This window comes from Rhinolophus hipposideros, assembly GCF_964194185.1.
Source record: "Rhinolophus hipposideros genome assembly, chromosome: 1".
Classification (NCBI taxonomy): Eukaryota; Metazoa; Chordata; class Mammalia; order Chiroptera; family Rhinolophidae; genus Rhinolophus; species Rhinolophus hipposideros.
Genome location: NC_138047.1, coordinates 65,530,697 through 65,549,228, shown reverse-complemented (window position 1 = coordinate 65,549,228; position 18,532 = coordinate 65,530,697). Strand labels below are relative to the sequence as shown.

The window sequence follows — 18,532 nt, the reverse complement described above, 5'->3', positions numbered from 1 at the left end:
TGAATTGATGTTTCCTTGCTGCGCTAAAATCATCTCAACAGCACTTACGTGAGCCCAGTGCTATGCTCAGTTGGTTGCAGCACCTTTTTATGGAAGCCTGGTGTTACAGCAAATCGTATGTGCTTATGTCTGTGTTCAGGAGTGCTAGCTTACAGAGTAGATGGCAACATTCCTTTAGAGAGTTTCACTGTCTTTTTGTCTCTTTTGTGTCTGACACACTTTGAAGTTCAACCTCACATTTTCAATCTCATATATGTAGACCTTGGTAACTATCATCAGTAAAGGAGACTATTTTAAAAACCTATGAAGGAATCCTTGATAATACCATCTAAATCTTTTTATATATATAATGTCTGATAATTTATAACATATCCTTCACACATTAGCTAAATGATTGTAGGTCTCTAAAGACTTACAATTGAGAGTCAGAGGATAAAGATCCAAACCAAATCCTCCAAAAGTGGGAACGAGGGAAAGCATCTTATTTCTTTCTCATTTATATTGAAGTAAATTATGGTGGAACTGATATGGGAGGTTCCCTCAGGAGGTTTCCTGAGACTTATCAAATTTACATACTGTACTATACTCTGTTGATTCACATGGCAATGAATGATAAGAGGTACGTGGTGTCGGTATTAAAGGGGTGTTTTCTTCCCTTCTTCCAGTTGAGGCCGTGACTTTGAAGAAGAAATAAAAGGTCATGGGTATCAAGTAGCACTTTATCAAAATAGCAAAAGAAGACCAAAACTAGATTTTCTAACCTGGGGCTTCTGCTGTAATAGAACAGACAACGTGTAAGAGATGGAGTATATCTGAGAGGAATGCACCTGGCAGGAATCTTGCCAACCTAATAAAGAGAACTTTAAACTGAAATTTGAAGAAAGGGAAGAAAAATGCTTAGGTAACATGAAATACTTTGGAGAATATCAAGTGTAACCTAAAGTGGAGGTAACACGGAAACTGAGAAAATGTCAGTGATTCATAAGAGAAAATAAGATAAAAACTCACTTATATCAGTTTTGCTACAAAAAAATTAAAATAAATCACTTTTTAAATAGAAAAAATTTACCATAAATTTGTTTCTCTGGTTCCTGTAGTTGCAAGGGGTGTCTTTTTAAAATATTAAGAAGTGATTGATTTTATTTCCGCTCTATCTCTGACAAATACTTTTTAACACTCCTACCTTTCAACTAGGGCTGATGAGACGATAAGGTAATCCTAAAATATGATGAACATAGATAAATATGATCTCCTAGGTAAGAAAAACTTGCAGAGATAGAGGTAATTTCTGGACTATGTCAACGGGAGTTGATATGCTGTGCAAGTCAAATCACACCTGTTGAGATATGTGGAAGAGTGCCCTGCTTGGAAATCCTTGCGCTGGTAGGTTTCAGCCTGGTAGAGAACACAGTCGGAGAGTACAGGATAAGACACGTAAGCTGACAATACTGTGGGAGCCAAACACAGATACCTTAGGTGGATGAACGTGGCTCATAGATACTCTCCTAATGCAAGTTTCAGATCTGGCCTAGAGGCAGGCAGACATCATATTTGGAAACTACACGTCCATATTCTTGGAAGTGTCATGCTGCTAAAGCAGAATATTTGGTACATTGTTTTTACTAATCTTGCCAATACTCTTATCTCTAGTGGTTAGATTATGTAACAGATGAATGTGATTTTATGGAGTTAATTATAACCAATAAGGATGAAATGGAAGTTGCGGAAATTATTTTAACAGGATGTGCCAATGCCATTTTAGGGTCCATACTAGTAAAGGATATGCTAGCCACAGTTAAGTTTATAAAACTGGACATTGTTTAGAAAGCAATTTTTCTTTAAATTCCTAAGATCTAGAAACATTAGCTATAAAGTGAGAGGAAGCTGGATTATAAAGGAATTAGGAAGCTCACAATGAAATCATTAACATACTGAAAAATAGAAAAAAATGAACGGATGGCTAAAACAAGTTATTATACTGATCATTCTCAACAGCTCAGCTTTTAGAAGGATATGTACAAAAAGGGAACTAGCGTAAAACAAGTGCTAAATACACAAAAATAACAGATCTAAAAAGCTGAAAATAAGCTTAAGCTCATGAAAACTACTGAGGTATGGAAAAGCAATATTTTTAAGGGGAAATAGTACTATAATGTGTCCACTGACACACTTCTGTGTACTCCAGTGTAGGAAACAAAGTGTTGAATAAAATTTCTCATGATATCTTTGTGGGCTAAATGGAGATTTGGGGCCCAGACAAGTATAAACTTGATTGTATTTGGACCTGAATGAAGAACTTTGAACATTGAAAACTGATGTTAACTTCAGGGAGGTCTGGACATTTGTTTGTCATCAGTACTTCAATCATTGACTTGAAGGAGCCTGTACATAGCACATTTGCAAGTGAAATAAAGCTGGAAGAAATAGGTCAGATATTGGAGGGCTGCATTTATAGACTAACAAACTGGCTGTGTGTTCAGTGTGTTTGTGTGTGTGTGTGTGTGTGTGTGCATGCCCATTTCCCAATTCTTCCTTGCTTTAAAAAAACAAAAAAAACATTTTATTTGGAAATCTAGCTGTGTGCTGAGGTCCAATGGGCCCCTCCCTCCCTCAGCCCCAGGGGATAGGTGAATTATAGTCTATAGTACAGTGGTATGAAAATCACTGTTTGGTCAGTGATTGACTTAAAGGTCAGAAGAGACACAGTTCTGGCCAAGGAGATGTAAAGTGTGCTGGGGGCAGAGGGCCTCTGGGAAAGATGTTCATCCCTGATTGCAAAACAGAAAGAATGATTTAAGAGATCTAAGCTGTGGTTGCCTCTGGGCGGCGTTAGGGGTGGTGGCAGTGGTGATGATTAACTAGGAAGCTGCTCAAGGGAGCTCTCTGGGGTGATAAAAATCCTCTGTATCTCAATAGGGATGTGGGTTATCTGGGTGTATAGGTTTGACAAAACTCATTCAACTGCACACTTAAGATTTATATATTATTATACCTAAATTTCATTTTTAATTTTAAAAAAGAGATAACGATAGTAAGCCTCTGAATCAAGATGTCCACTTCTCCCATCTGCTTTTAGATTTTTTCATGTGAAGGTACAATGCTTGGAGCTACCACCACCATCTTCTCCTCTTGATGAATGTATCACAGACACACTGAGGTTGGCGACTAAAGGAGGTAAAAGCCTCTGTTACTCTTCAGTGCTCATCTCCGAACTAATCCTGAACATACATACCTCTGGAATTTAGTTACATGGGAAATAAATATGCTCATACTTGTATTTATGTCCTCATATTTATTTGTTTCTGGAAACCCAAAACACTATATCTGATGCAATCAGTATAATTGGAGAGTACTATACTTAGGTTCATAAAATGATTTGCACAGGTATAGACAAGAAGAGACCAGAATTAATAATAATTAAATTGAAAATCATCCACAGATTTTTGTTAACTTCTAGCACAATAGGAGATCTAAGTGTGACATGATTGCCAAAAATAACCATACGAGGATGGACAATTAAGTTCGCAAACTCATCCTCGAAAAAGTACTACATGCCTCATTGCTGAATATCACTATGGTCACCTTCAAAGTACTCCCCTTGGGAAGCTATGCACCGATGCCAGCGCCTAGTCTACCCTTCATAGCAATTTTGGAACTCCTTTTCTGGAATGACCATCAGAGCTATCATCGTATTAACCTCGATGTCCTGAATGTCATCAAAATGTCTTTCTTTCAATATTTCCTTTATCTTTGGGTAAAAAAAGAAGTCACTGGGGGCCAGATCAGGTGAATAGGGAGGGTGTTCCAATAGTTAATTGTTTACTGGCTAAAAACTCCCTCACAGACAGTGCTGCCGTGTGAGCTGGTGCACTGTCATGATGCAAGAGCCATGAATTGGCAAAAAGTTCAGTTTGTCTAACTTTTTCATGCAGCCTTTTTAGCACTTCCAAATAGTAAACTTGGTTAACTGTTTTGTCTAGTTGGTACAATTTCATAATGAATAATCCTTCTGACAGCAAAAAGAGGTTAGCAAGATCAATGCAACAAGTTCGCAAACTTCATTGTCAGACCTCATAAATTCCTTCACTGAGTATACCAGTAGTATCCAGACAAAGAATGTGTTTCACTGCACTTGGGTCAGGTCCAGGCAGTAGCTGTAGTATTATGTCTGATTCTGAGTACTACATTTTGACTCTCCTGACAATCACTGGTCGTCGTTTATTCTCAGTAAATATGTATTTGCTTGGGTGACTCTTTTATATCAGTTACTATGCTGCTTATAACCTTTAAATCATAACTCTAGCCCAACCTGTCAGGAGAGCAATACAGGAAGCACTAGTGAGGGTGCTTCCAACTACCTGTAAAAAGCCATGCTGGTTCTTCAAATTTCTCACACTAAAAACATCATCTCCAAAACTTTGTCTATGTTCTGCACTCTCCAAACTTTGTTTGCCAGTCCCTGGCTTGCCAAGCTACAATATTTAGTTTTATCCTTAACTCTTCCTCCGTTACCATTCCCAATGGGACTCGTATTCTTAGACATGTCTCTGGAAATGGGTGTCTTGTGTCCACCCACTACCACTACGTTAGATTAAACCCTTATCATAACCACACAATCTCAAACTGTTCCTCTTCTCGGCCCATCCCCTTACCATCTCCTTTCCACTAGTAATCGAATTATGTTTTTAAAAAACAGACTTCTCATAAACCTATCCCTTAAGCAACGTATGCCTTAAGCAAACCTCCTGCTGTTGTTATTTGGCCTCCCACCCTTTTGCTGACAATATGCGATTAAGACTACTCTCCTTGGAATCCAGGCCCTTTACACTATCCCCTAACCAAACTTGTCCCATTAAATACTTGAATGATTATTGAATGGTTCTGGTCATCTTCCTGTTTCTCTGGCCTGTCTCCTTTGAGGACTTTTCCTCCTCAGTCAGAATTAAATATTGTTATTAATTAGGTTCATTTCTAGGTCTTCAATCCAGAGCTCTCCCTGGCAGACCGTACGTATTGTACATACCTAACTGCCTAGCCATCACTTGCACATGCCTGTCCCATGGATTGTCTCATCATCTTTCCTTGCCCTTGAAGGTCTAATCCTCCATTTGTATTTTGGGATTTAAAGAATGGCCTGTCTATCCACACAGTTGCTCCAGGTTGATGTCTATCAATCACTGAAATGTGTTAATTCTACTGCCTAAGGTCTCTGAAATCTCTCCCACCCTCCCTAGTGCTCCCTCATCCCCTCTCACCCAGGCAAGAGAATTGTACACCTGGCGCATTACCACAATCACCTGGTAACCCAGACTTAGTGAGTCAGAAACTCATAGCAGGGTTCTGACAGCTGCATTTTAAAAGGCTTCCTTGGCAGTTTTAATAATCAGCCAGATTTGGGAATTGATTCCTCTTTGGAGAACTACTACAGTAGCCTTCTTACTGGTTTCGCTGATTCTGATCTCTGCCTCTTGACTCCATCTTTCTTCTTCTGCTGCCTGAGTTACTTCTTACCATGCAAATATGAACATGTCACTTCCCATATCAGAATTCTTCAGTGGGTCTGCTTCACTTATCCTTGTATTATAAAATCTAAATCTTAACTTAACAAGGCTTTTCAAGATTGGAACCCACCCTACCTATTCACACTTGTTTCCCAACCCTCCCTCCTATACATTTGATGCACTAGCAGTTATTGATTGATGTAATGGTAGCAACCATGTTATTTAAAGCCTCATGTTTGTCAGTCTAGTGAGCACAGCCTGGCATTGAAAATTCCATGAAGTCAGTGACCGGACTGTATTCTTTTTACTGAAAATAAATTCTATGATTGTAGTTTGTACATAGTCTGAAAGCAGTATTTATGAATGTTTTCAAAGTAATTGAATAAAATTAGAAACATGGTAGTTCACTGAGTACTTATTGCCATATTTAAGAAAAGGTATTAAATATTAGTAAAGTCTTAGTTCCAGAAAGAGCACTGGTATTAGAATAAGAAGGCCTATGTCTGTAACTGTGTTACTTGGCAGTATGACTGGGTAATTTATAATATCTTTTTTTCTCTTTGCTGTTATCTAAAATGGCAAAATCCTGTAGCTGTGTTGTGGGATTCAAACCATTCATGCTTGTGAAAGTATTTTCAATGCCAGTTAATTTCTATAGAAATACAAAGGATTAATTGTTTTTCTTTTTTTTTGGCTTGGATGATGATATAGGGTGAAGAGTAACTGATTAAGCCATTGGTGTACTTTGGAGTCATCTGTTCAGAGATACTTCAGTAAATATATTAATAAGCTTTAGAGCACAGAGTTAAGAACTCCAGTCTGGAATTAGACTGAATGGGTTAGAACTTCCAATTTGTGTGACTCTCAGCAAATTACTCAGTCTCTCCTTCAACCTTGGTTTCCTCATCTGTAAAATACGAAAAATATCACTAACTAATTTGGCCATTTTTCATTATGATGAAATGAGATAATGATAGCAAGTGTTCAGTAAATTTTAGCTTTAAAATAAAGAAATCATTAGCGTCACATCTCCTTTGTGATGTTACCTTATGACGTTACCTTACTCACTTCTCTTTGCCATAGAGGGACTCAGACTTGATAATAGAAGGAAAACAGAGAGTCAAAAATAAAGTTGACAATCAGATGGGTTACTCATGACAGAAGACTTACTTTTTATAGATATTTCTTGCTATTAATTTTTAGTATTTAGTTTTCAGTGTATGATTAAATTCAGTATTCTTTTGTCTGGAAATGTAAGAAGCTGCAATTGGGCAGAACCCTCAATGGGCAGAAGACTGTGATTTTAGTATTTAGTGTGTCTATCCAGATCTGCTTTTTGAAAATGAATCATTTTTAAAAAAACACACACGAAACTCCTTTAAGTGAGAGTTTTATAGAACAATGGCATATTTAAGTGACTCTGTGATTGTGATTTCAATAAGTTGGCTGGGGAGAGGAAGAAAAGTGGGAGCTGAAAACCTTCCACACAGAGGAGTATGCTTTAAGTCATGGAGTGCTTGTGTAGTGGTGAACAAACATTTCTGGCTAGATCATAGGAAGTAGCACTAGAGAACTATATACCAGAGTAAACTAGCATAATGTTTAACTATGGTGTTAACACTTACGGGAATGGGAGAACAACTAAAGATTTAAAGAACAGGATGGATTTAATTTAAGCTGTATTTTAGATTTTTACTTTACCCCTTTGGTCTAAGTAGGAAGTTGGTGTGACTCTCAGTGAAGCCTTTTTTGTAATAAGCTGTCAGGGGAGTATCCAATGTCTGTTTCTGCTCACGTGACTCTGGTCAGTGCTGCAAAATTGATCATGGCTACTACAATGCACTCATCAACCTCCCTTCCAAACAGGCTTCCTGTACCAGGAGGCCAAGGCAAACATACAAAAAAGATTTATATGCATGACTCCTCCTTAACTCGACTTGCCCTGCCATTCTTTGGGAGTGAACATTGTTCCCCTAAAGGTTTTTCCAGATTCTGCAATGGTTTGGCCAGATCTAGTTACTTCAAGCAAAGGAATTTGAATAGACTACTTAGAACTGTGATGTTTGGAGAAATCTGTAGTCTGATAATGGTCTAAGAATACACATGTTGGCTCTTAGCATTTTGTTCCACATTTTGCTGAATTTGGCAAGTAGTCTCCATATTTTGTTGTCTATAGTTTGGGCCACTGTTGCTTCACTTGAGGTAAAGTTTATTTTCTCTTCTTCATTATTTTTGTATTTTGTAGGTTTTGAGGAAGGAGTCTAAGTAAGAAGTGCCTTTATTTTGCTAAACTGGACAGTCAAAGCTGTATTTCTGAATAACTGGGTTAGGAGAAGTACATCTTTCAATAGCCATACTTTAATTTGTCCAGCTTCAGAATAATTCTGGAGTCTTTCTCCATAGAGGATCTAAATCCAGACTTCAGTGAAGCTTTTCTCTCCTATCTATACAATTAACTTAATCACCCAGATATTTACATACAGAAAATTTGGTAACTTTAATTGGTTAAAATAATGGACCGCAGAAGCTAGGCCAAATTTATTAAATCTAAATAATTGTCGGTGCCTACTATGTGCAAAGCATTGTTCTAGGCATAGGAAGTACTTTAGTGAGTAATAGATAAAAGTCTCTCCCCTTATGAAACTTATGTTCTCATGGGCATACAAAAAGCAACAGGCAATAAACGAATAATTAAGAAAGTATGTAATATGTCAGATGGTAAAAGATCCTGTGAAGGAAAAGTAAGGAAGGAGAGAAGTAGTAATGGTAAGGTACTACGGGAATAGCATTTGCCCATTGCAGTGGGACAGTCAGAATGTTTCATTGACAAGGGGACAGTTGAGCAGAGAGACTTGATGGAGGTAAAGGAGCAGGCTATAGAGACACTTGAGAGAAGAGCACTGGAGGCAGGGAGCAGGGCCGCACAAAGGCCTTGAGATGAGAGTATACCCTTTCTGTGCGATGAGCAGAGTCGCAGGCCAGTGTGGTTGGATTACAGTTAGCAAGGGGGAAAGTTAACAGACGTGAGGTCACAGAGGCAATAAGGGACCAGATCATGTATTCTCTTAAAGTCATTGTAAGGACATTGACTTTTATTATGACAGTATCTTATTAGACGGTATTAAACAGAAGAATGTCATGAACTGACTTATATATGAAAATGATTATTCTAACTGCTGGACAAATAATAGACTGTTGAGAGGGATAGGCAGAAGCCCAGAGATCCTTTGGGAGTTTATCATAATAGTCTGTTTAAGAACCAATGGTAGTTGGAAACAATGGTAGGGAAGATGGTGAGAAGAACTGAAGTGTAAGTTAGGATATGAAAGGGCAACATGATAGGAGGTACTAGAGACCTCAGTTAGGTTAGACAATGTTTGAAATGGGCATAGATGAGCCAGCAGGCTAGAAAAGTAGGGGGCTGTGAATCGAGAGTGGGATGGTTGCATTAGAGATTTTGGAGGCAGAGCAAACTAGAGTGATGATGAGATTTTGGTTGTGTTTATGAGAATGAGTGACTGAAGTGGAAAAGAAGAGAAAATCTTTGGAAAGGAGATGATTAAGGGATGACAAATGAAGATATTGACGATTTGTCCATATTGATCCTGAATTTACCCAGGAGGAGGTGTGAGCCTGGTGTACCTAGAATATACGTATTATTTATGCAAATGCACTCAGGGTATAAGTTATATGTATACATGTTTAATAGAGTTAATGTAGAGCCTCATGTATATGTACGTATGCAAAATAATGTGATTACTATGTTGCTAAATATCTATGTACAACGATCTAGATGAGTATCACCCTATTCCAGATAAACATCTTGTGAGACTGTCTTTTTTAGACATGTTGCTATTGCTCATTTTATCTTCGGGATTTTCTCTTGAAATTGTTTTCAGAACATATGTCATTTATATGTCATATTTTTCTGTATATCGTTAGACTGGGAAATCTTTGTACTTTAATGCTTTACTTTGATTATGAGAAATAATCGTGTTTTAGTTTTGAGCCACAGCAGATCACTATGCTGGGGAGTAGTGATTAAATATTAAGGTTGGGGTTTAAAATTTAAATCTGGCTATAAAATAATTATGCTGATTTTCCTGTGTGATTCATAAACAAACTCTCTACACTATTTTTAAATGTTCTGAGCAAAAGCAAAATATTAGAATAGCCTTCCACAGTGATTAGTTTGAGGGACATGCTTACTCACCAATATGTTATGTCAAGTTTGATTACAAAGTTCAATCTTATTCCTGTAGAATAAAAGTCATTTACCACATAAGCTGATAGAGCACATAAACTTCCTAAAACATATCCTGTTTTCATGTTCATAACCATTGGAAGTATCTCCATTTTTTTCAGTTAGGGCTATAGTCTAAACAAAATGAATAGATGTTCACTTTTTTCCTTACTTAATGCCTACTCTGTGCAAACCTCTTGACTAAGTGCTGGGCCTCTTCAGAAAATAAATAAGACATAAATAAAGAAAATAAATGTCCCTTTGTGTAGGGGAACTTAGAGTCTACAGCGCCCAGTCACACTCAGTACAGGAACAGAGGGACCCTAAGGGAAAAGTGGGCTTTATGCCAGATATTGTGCTAAGTTGTTCTATATATATTATCTCATTTACTTCTCACAGAAACCCTGTGAAGTAGGTGATGTTAACTCCACTTTGCAGATAAGAGAATCCAAGGACCGTATTTATTATTCAGGGTCAACAGCAATAAATAATAACAGAGCTGGGTTTTGAACTCAAAGTACTAATTGCAGGCCAAGTATGGAAATAACCAAAATCTTAGTTTTAAATTGAACATCAGTACCATGAACATTTATGCATTCATTCATTCAACACGTATTTTTGCAATTTAGTGTTAGGGAAGTACTTGAGTTCTGTTCTTCAGACTCTAGTTCTATATGCTTCCACTACTGTTAGCCTCTTCTGTAGCCCTTCAGGAATATTCCAAACAGGGTAGCAGTGGAGTCATAATAGGAATAAAAAATGTTTTGGTTTTTATGTTGTTGTTTGATACTTTGTGATTTGGCTGTGGTGTCTCTTAGTGTTGGTTAAATTACATAGTGAGAATGACTAACTTGTACTCACCAAACTCTATATGTTATCATTTAGAGCACCTAGGAACTCAGAGATGGAACTAAATTTGTTTGCTCATTTCTTCATAGTAAACCTTTCTTTTGTTTGTGAGCCTTACCTTTTAGATTGGCTCTGATTTTGAAGGTTAAAAAATATTAAATGATATTTAAGAAAAGCAAAAATAAAATATAATAGCATGATAGAATGTCATTTGTTTGCGTGGCCCAAATGGGTACTTTCTAGTAATGGAAACTAGATATCAATAAATATAAAGCAGTAAGTAATAAAAGTAGTGTTAAATGCTATTGCTTAGCTTGGGCTCCAGTTTTTATGGCTCCAGTTTTTAGATCATAGCCACATATTTACAATTCAGATTGCTCTTAATTTCTTCTCTCCAGATGTTTTGTTTTGTAGAATATTTATAAACACCAGAGTCATGTCTGCTAAGGAATCATTGGAATAGATTAAATATATCTGCCAGACATATCTGCCAGTTAAATTCTTTCTTTATGATAATATTCCTGTTATGAGGAATATTTAAGAGAAGACAGACTAAATTGCTTTGATTATGAAAACATCATTATGTTATGTAACCTTTAAAATACTTACAGTGAGATGGCAACACTTTGGAGCTGACGTCTCTGAACTTTCCTACTTTAAATCATTATAGTGTATGTATTTGGCAAATAGAGGAGGCACTGAGTAAATGGCAAGTGATTATTTGTGAATTTTCAAAGACCACTGGTAGTTGCTTTAGAACTGAATATTTTCCTCAGTTGGCTTCCTGGAAATAGAAGTTATACTTCTGTGGATCAGAGGTGCCTAGAAAAGAATATCCCTCCAGAGGCAGCCCTTAACCAATAACTGAGAAGTAGGGGCTACAAATTCCCAGCTCCTTTATTCTTTGGTTGATATAATTCTGGGGTGTGTGTTTTATAGTGTTTTCCAGAGCTTTCCCCCAAGTTGAATCTTGAGAACCTCTGTAGTAGCTCTAGTACCTTAATAATGATACCCCTCACTGTCTACTTTCTTGCTCTGTTACCACCCCATTCCCCTACTGAGACACCCAGATGAACAACTTGCCCTCAATCCTCGGTGCAGGGTCTACTTCTGGTTGAGTGGGTGAGGGTCCACCTAAGACATCTCAAATTCTACTCCCTCAATGAAGCCCTCTCTCATCCTCCAGGTACAGCTAATCTCCATCCCTTCTGTTGAATTAGGGGTCTTTCTTGCTCCTATTAGAACAAGTTTCATATACTATCTTGGGTGAGTTGCTTTGTGTGTGTGTGTGTGTGTGTGTGTGTGTGTGTGTGTGTGTTGCGTTTTGAGTTCTTCAAAGATAAGAACAATAGCTCATATTTATGTATACATTGGCTTTTCTCTAAAATTATAGAGTAACTCATACATTCTTCTGTCTTCCTAAGCATTTATTCTGGTTTCTTATATTTATTCAGAAATGTCCATGGAACTTTACCATGTATGTCTAAATAAAAGTTAATTCAAACTTATTTCAGGAAAGTCATAGAAATTATGGGCATTAGTAATACTTCACATTTCTAGAGTGTACAATAAATTTTGCTTAACAGAACTCACCCAATTAATATGCCAGGTTAATTCTCTGTATTTGCTTTTAAAGCATACTGACTGCTGTCTATGGCTAATAGACATAATAAACATCTTGTTAGCCAATGACTTGAGCAGCCCTACTCCACTTTGCCCCAGCCATCTTCCAAGGTTGTCTCAGTAAGAAAAATAGGGTGGAGAATAATATGGAATAGTTTTATGTCTACACCTGCAAGTGGCTTATAACACTTATGCTCACATTCCAATGAGAAGAGTCAGTCATATGGCTCCCAATCTAACTGTAAGTGAGGCTGGAAATGTAGTCTTCCTGGTGCCTACAGAGAAGACGTAAGAGACATGAGGACATGGTATAGTGCACAGTAAGAATTATCTCTGTAACAAAACCTAAGTTGAACATATTGGAAAGACTCAATAAAGGTTAAATCTTTGTTTTCTCTCCACATAAATGATAAATTGTGATTGTGGTATGTACAAGGAGAAGATGTGGAATTCCAAGCTTATGGCCATTCTCAAACAAAGGCCCACATCAAAAGACTAAGATATAAATGGAATTTATTAAGAGTTTTAGTGTAAAAACGATTTTGATTATGTGTCTTTTAAAAATAAATTCCTGTTTTAGTATACCTTTGGGGTCACATAACCTGCAGCATTTCCTTATCTAATTAAATAAGAAGGATTCTGTGGAGAGGCATTATTTTGTACAGTTAAAAGCAGGCCTCTGGAGTCAGACTGCCTGTTTTCAAATTCCAGCTCTGCCACTTACTGGGTGTGTGACTTTGGACAATCTAATTATACTTTCTGTACCTCAGTTACCATATATGAGAAATTTGTACAGTAAAAGTACATGTTTTATAGGGTTATTGTGAGGATCAAATGGATAAATGTATAATAAGCACTTAGAAAAATGCCACACATGTAGTAAGTGCTATGTAAGTGACATCCAGTGTTGTTATTATTTTGATTATCAACATCATCATTATTGTAAGATTTAATTACACAGTCTTCTACTGACTGACCACACTGTGATATTATAATAAATATTTGTCTAACTTTAATTACTTTGGTTGAAAACAAAAAGCAACCCTGGCTAAAATTAAACTGAAAAATCAAAAAGAGAACAAAAGATAAAATAATTTTTTTAAGGACACAGGGTAGTTCATCGAATAGAGAGAAAAGCTAAATATTTCAGCAAGATGGCAGGCTAGCAGGCCCCAACTCCGTTTCCCCATAAAACAACAATTTGACAACTATCAAAGGATGGAAATAGCTCTGGGAAAGCTTCAGTGTACATTAAGAAGCTCCAGCAACTCAAAAGCCAAGGATGACCACATAGGTAAATGTAAGAAGCATTTTACTGGCATTACCCCATTCCACAGGCCAGCACAGCCTGGCACCAAAGGGGATCCCCTTGGCTGTGTCTTCCCCCCATGGAAGTAAAGGAAAACAAAAAGAATTCAGCAGCCCTCGCTGCTACCGTGGACAACCACAGCCGTCACTACGGAAGAGCCCCACCGTCTTTGCTGATACTTAACAGCAACTGAGTGCAAACATCAGTGCAAGGGAACAAGTGACATAATCAAAGAAACACAATAGATTTCTAGTAATCGACTTCCAAATACAGATCTATCAATTGCCTGACAAATAATTGAAAACAATTGTTTGAAAGAAGCCCAACAAGCTACAAAATAACAGAAAGAGATAATGAAGTCAGGAAAACAATACATGAACAAAATGAGAAATTCAACACAGAGATAGATAGAAATCATAAAAAGAGCTACAAAATTCTGAAGCAAAAGAATACAATAAACAAAATGAAAAAAATGCAATAGAGAGCAACAACAGACTCAGTCAAGCAGAACAAAGATTCAACAAATTCAGAATAGGTCATTTGAAATTATCCTGTCAGAGAGGACAAAGAAAGAAAGACTATGGGATTTATGAAACATAAAGTGAACTAATATACACATATGGGAGTTCCAGAAAAGAGAGAGTTAAAAGGGCAGGAAGCTTATTTAAAAAAAAAAAAATAGTGACTGATGACTAACAGAAGCAGGAAATGGCAAACCTTACTCAGAATAGGGCACTACACACTTAAATATAATATAAAGGGTAAAGAAGATAAAAACATAAAAAAGAAAAAAAGAAGAGTTTACAAATAGGGATAGTTAGTGACAACAAAAACATAAAAGGCAGGGATAAAGGTCTGAATTTGCAAAGGGAAATGGAGATAAGATGCATGCTTGATAAAGGACTACTGTATGTGTGAAACTTGACTTTTACATAAATTTAATGGTAACCACTCAAGAAAATCCAGAACTGAGACACATAACATTAAAAAAAAAAAAAGAGGAAGCAGAGGAAAGAATTATAGATTATTACCAAACTAAAATAATGCAGAGAAACACAAAAGCAAGGAAACAGTGGAGACACCAAGCTATCAGAAAACTAAAGATAAAATGGTTATAGGAAATCCTCACATATCAGTAATCACCATAAATGTAAATAGATTGAACTCACCAATGAAAAGGCAGAGAGTAGTAGATTGGATAAAAAAACAAAACCGGACCATATGCTGCCTTCAAGAGACACATCGCAGCTGCAAGGACAAATACAGACTCAAAGTGAAAGGGTGTAAAACAATACTCCAAACAAATGGCACTCAGGGAAAAGTAAGTGTAGCCATACTTATTATATCTGATGAAATAGACTTCAAGATAAAAAAGGTAACAAACCAAAGGGGGTCATTTCATAATGATAAAGGGGACAATATATCAAGAAGACATAACACTTATGAATATAGTATATGCTCTCAATCAAGGACCACCAAATTATATAAAGCAATTACTAACAGAACTAAAGGGAGAAAATGAGAAAAACATAATTATAGTAGGAGATCTAAATACCCCATTGATAGCTATGAATAGAGCATGCAAGCAGAGAATCAATAAGGAAATATCAGCCTTAAATGACACATTAGACCAAATGGAAATACACAACATTTATAGAGCTTTTATTCCCAGAAAACCAGACTATATCTTCTTTTATAGTGTACATGGAACATTCTCAAGAATAGACCATATGTTGGGACACAAAAGAAAATCTACCAACCATGAATACTATAATAACCTATGCAATTTTACTAACCAATGTCACCCCCAATAAATTTAATAAAAATGAAAATAAATAATGGCTGAAAACTTTCCAAATCTTGGGAGGGAAATGGACATCCAGGTTCATGAAGCTCAATGGATTTCAAACAGGATCAACTCAAAGAACACTACACCAAGAGACATTATAATCAAATTGTCCGAAGTCAATTTTGAAAGGGGAAGAAAAGTGACTCATCACATTTCAGGGCAACTCCATAATGCTGTCAGTGGATTTCTCAGCAGAAACACTGGAGGCCAGAAAGAAGTGGAATGATGTATTTAAAGTACTGAAAGAAAAGAAAATCTACCAACCACGAATACTATACCTGGAAAATTATCCTCTAAGAATGAAGGGGAGATAAACTCAGGACAAACAAAACCTGAAGCCACACAAAGAGCAATTGAGGGAGTTTGTCACCACTAGATCTGCCTTACAAAAAATGCTGAAGGAAGTTCTTCAAGTTGAAATGAAAACATAATAAAGAACAAGGCAAAAGTAAATGAAACATAAATTTCAATGGTAAAAGTAAAAATCCAGATATATACCAAATAATGTTATATAATAATAGAACAAATAGTGATGTGTAAATTACTTTTAACGCTCATACAAATTTTAAAAAATAAAAATATGTTGATGCCTATTCAATGTAAAAATCAAACTGACTACAGGAATACAACATGTGTGGGGAGTGGTAAAAGTGTACAGTTATTATATGTGACTGAAGTTACATTGTTAAATGATTATAACTACAAAATATTTTAGGCAAGGCTCAGGTAACCACAAAGAAAAAAACTATAATAGATATACAAAAGATAAAAAGAAAAGAACCAAAGCAAGTCACTTCCAAAAAAATCAAATAACAAAGAATGAGAGCATAAGAGGAAGACAGGAAGGAAACAACTGCGATAGAGAAAACAATGAACAAAATGGCAAAAGTAAGTCCTTGTCTATCCATATTTACTTTAAATGTAAATGGATTAAATTCCCCAATGGAAGATACACAGTGTCTGAATGGATTAGTAAACAAGAACCAGCAATATGCTCTCTACAAAAGGCTCACATTAGATGTAAGGAAACATAGGCAGAAAGCAAAGCAATAGAATAAGATATTCCATGAAAAAGTTAGAGAAAGAATGCAGATGTGGCTCCGCTTATATCAGATAAATAAACAAAAAAACTTTTCATCAGAAACTGTCTCTAAGACAAAGAAATTCATGTTATGATAAAATGGCCAATTCTACAGGAAGATTTAACAATTATATATGTACCCAACATTACAGGATCTAAATATATGAAGGAACTACAGATATGAAGAGAGAAATTTTCAGCAATACAATAATAGTAAGAGACTTCAATAAAGGATAGAATATCCAAATAGAAAATTAATAAAGAAGCAGTGGACTTGAAAAACATTATAGACCAAAAGGACCTAACAGACATATTCAGTTAGGACTTTCATCCCAACAGCAGAAGAATACACATTCTTCTAGCACACAGAGTAATTTCCAGGATAGGTCACATCTTAGGTCACAAAACAAATCTTAACAAATTTAAGAAAATCGAAATTACCTCAGTATCTTTTTTGACCTATGCTGAATGAAAGTAGAAACAGTGACAGTAAGAAAATGGGGAAATTCACAAATATGTGGAAACTAAACAACATACTCTTGAACAACCACAAAGAGAAAATCAAAGGGAATTTAAAAAGCTTCTCAAGACAAACAAAAATACAATATAACAAAACTTATGGAATGCTACAAAAGCAGTATTGAGGGAAGTTTATAGCAACAGATGCCTACATTAAAACAAGAAAATTTTCAAACAATCTAACTTTACAATTTAAGCAACTAGAAAAATAAAACACTGAGCCCAAAGTTAGCAGAAGGAAGGAAATAAAAATGATTAGAGCACAAATAAATATAGAATAGAAAAACAATAGAAAAAGCAACAAAACTAAGTTGTTTTTTGGGAAAGATTTTAAAAAATCAACAAATGCTTAGCTAGACTTTGAAAAAAAAGAGAGAAGACTCAAAATCAAAAGAGGATGCATTACAATGGATACCTCAAAAAGAAAAAGAAAAATAAGGGACTATTATGGCTAATTATTTGTCAACAAATTGGATAACCTAAAAGAAATGGATAAATTCCTAGAAACATAGAACCTACTAAAACTGTATCAAGAAGAAATACAAAGCTGGAGCTGACAAATAAATGAAATTGAATCAGTAATTAAATACCTTCCATATTTTAAAAAAGGCTAGGACCAGATGGCTTTCAAAGAATTAATGCCAATTCTTCTTAAACTCTTTCAATGAGTAAAAGAGGGAACATTTCTAAACACATCTTATGAGGCCAACATCACCTTAATACTAAATTAGACAAACACACCACAAGAAAAGAAAATCATAGCCCTATATTACTGATGAACAGAGATGCAAAAATCCTCAATAAAATACTAGCAAACAAAAGTTAACAGCATATTAAAAGGATACTACACCGCGACCAAGTGGGATTTATCCCTGGAATGCAAGGGTGATTCAGAGTATGCAAATCAATTAATGCAATACCCCACAATTAATAGAATAAGAAGGGGAAAAAACACATTATCTCAATAGACTCAGAAAAAGCACTCAACAAAGTTCAATATCCATCCATGTTAAGATTCAACAAAATAGGTATAGGAAAAACCTCAACACAATAAAGGCCATAGCTGAGAAGCCCACAAGTGATATAATCAAAGGGAATAAGGTGAAAGCTTTCCCTCTAAAATCTGAAAGAAGGCAAGAATGCCCACTCATACCAATTTGATTCAACATAGTACTGGAAACCCTAACCAGAACAATTAGACAAGAAAAGAAAGAAACAACATCCAAATTGGAAAGGTAGAATTAAAATTGTCTGTGTTTGCAGATGATATGATCTTGTATATAGAAAATTCTAAAAACTCTACCAAAAGACTGTTAGGACTAATTAATGAATTCAGTAAAGTTGCAGGATACAAAATCAGCATATAAAAACTAGTCATACTTTTTATACACAAACTATCTGAAAAAGAAAGAAAACATCCTATTTGCATTAGCAACAAAAAGAATAAAATACTTAGGAATAAAATAACCAAAAAGTTGAAAGACTTGCACACTAAAACTTACAAAACATTAAGAAGGAGATTAAAGAAACACTGATAAATCAAAAGACATTCCATGTT

General features: G+C 35.9%; 1 protein-coding gene across 3 annotated transcripts in view; it reads left to right on the top strand.

The window, feature by feature from the left end:
• Positions 1–18,532, top strand: part of FAM13A (family with sequence similarity 13 member A) — a 274,476-nt gene that overhangs the window by 102,960 nt on the left and 152,984 nt on the right. The gene's annotated exons all lie outside the window — the stretch shown is intronic.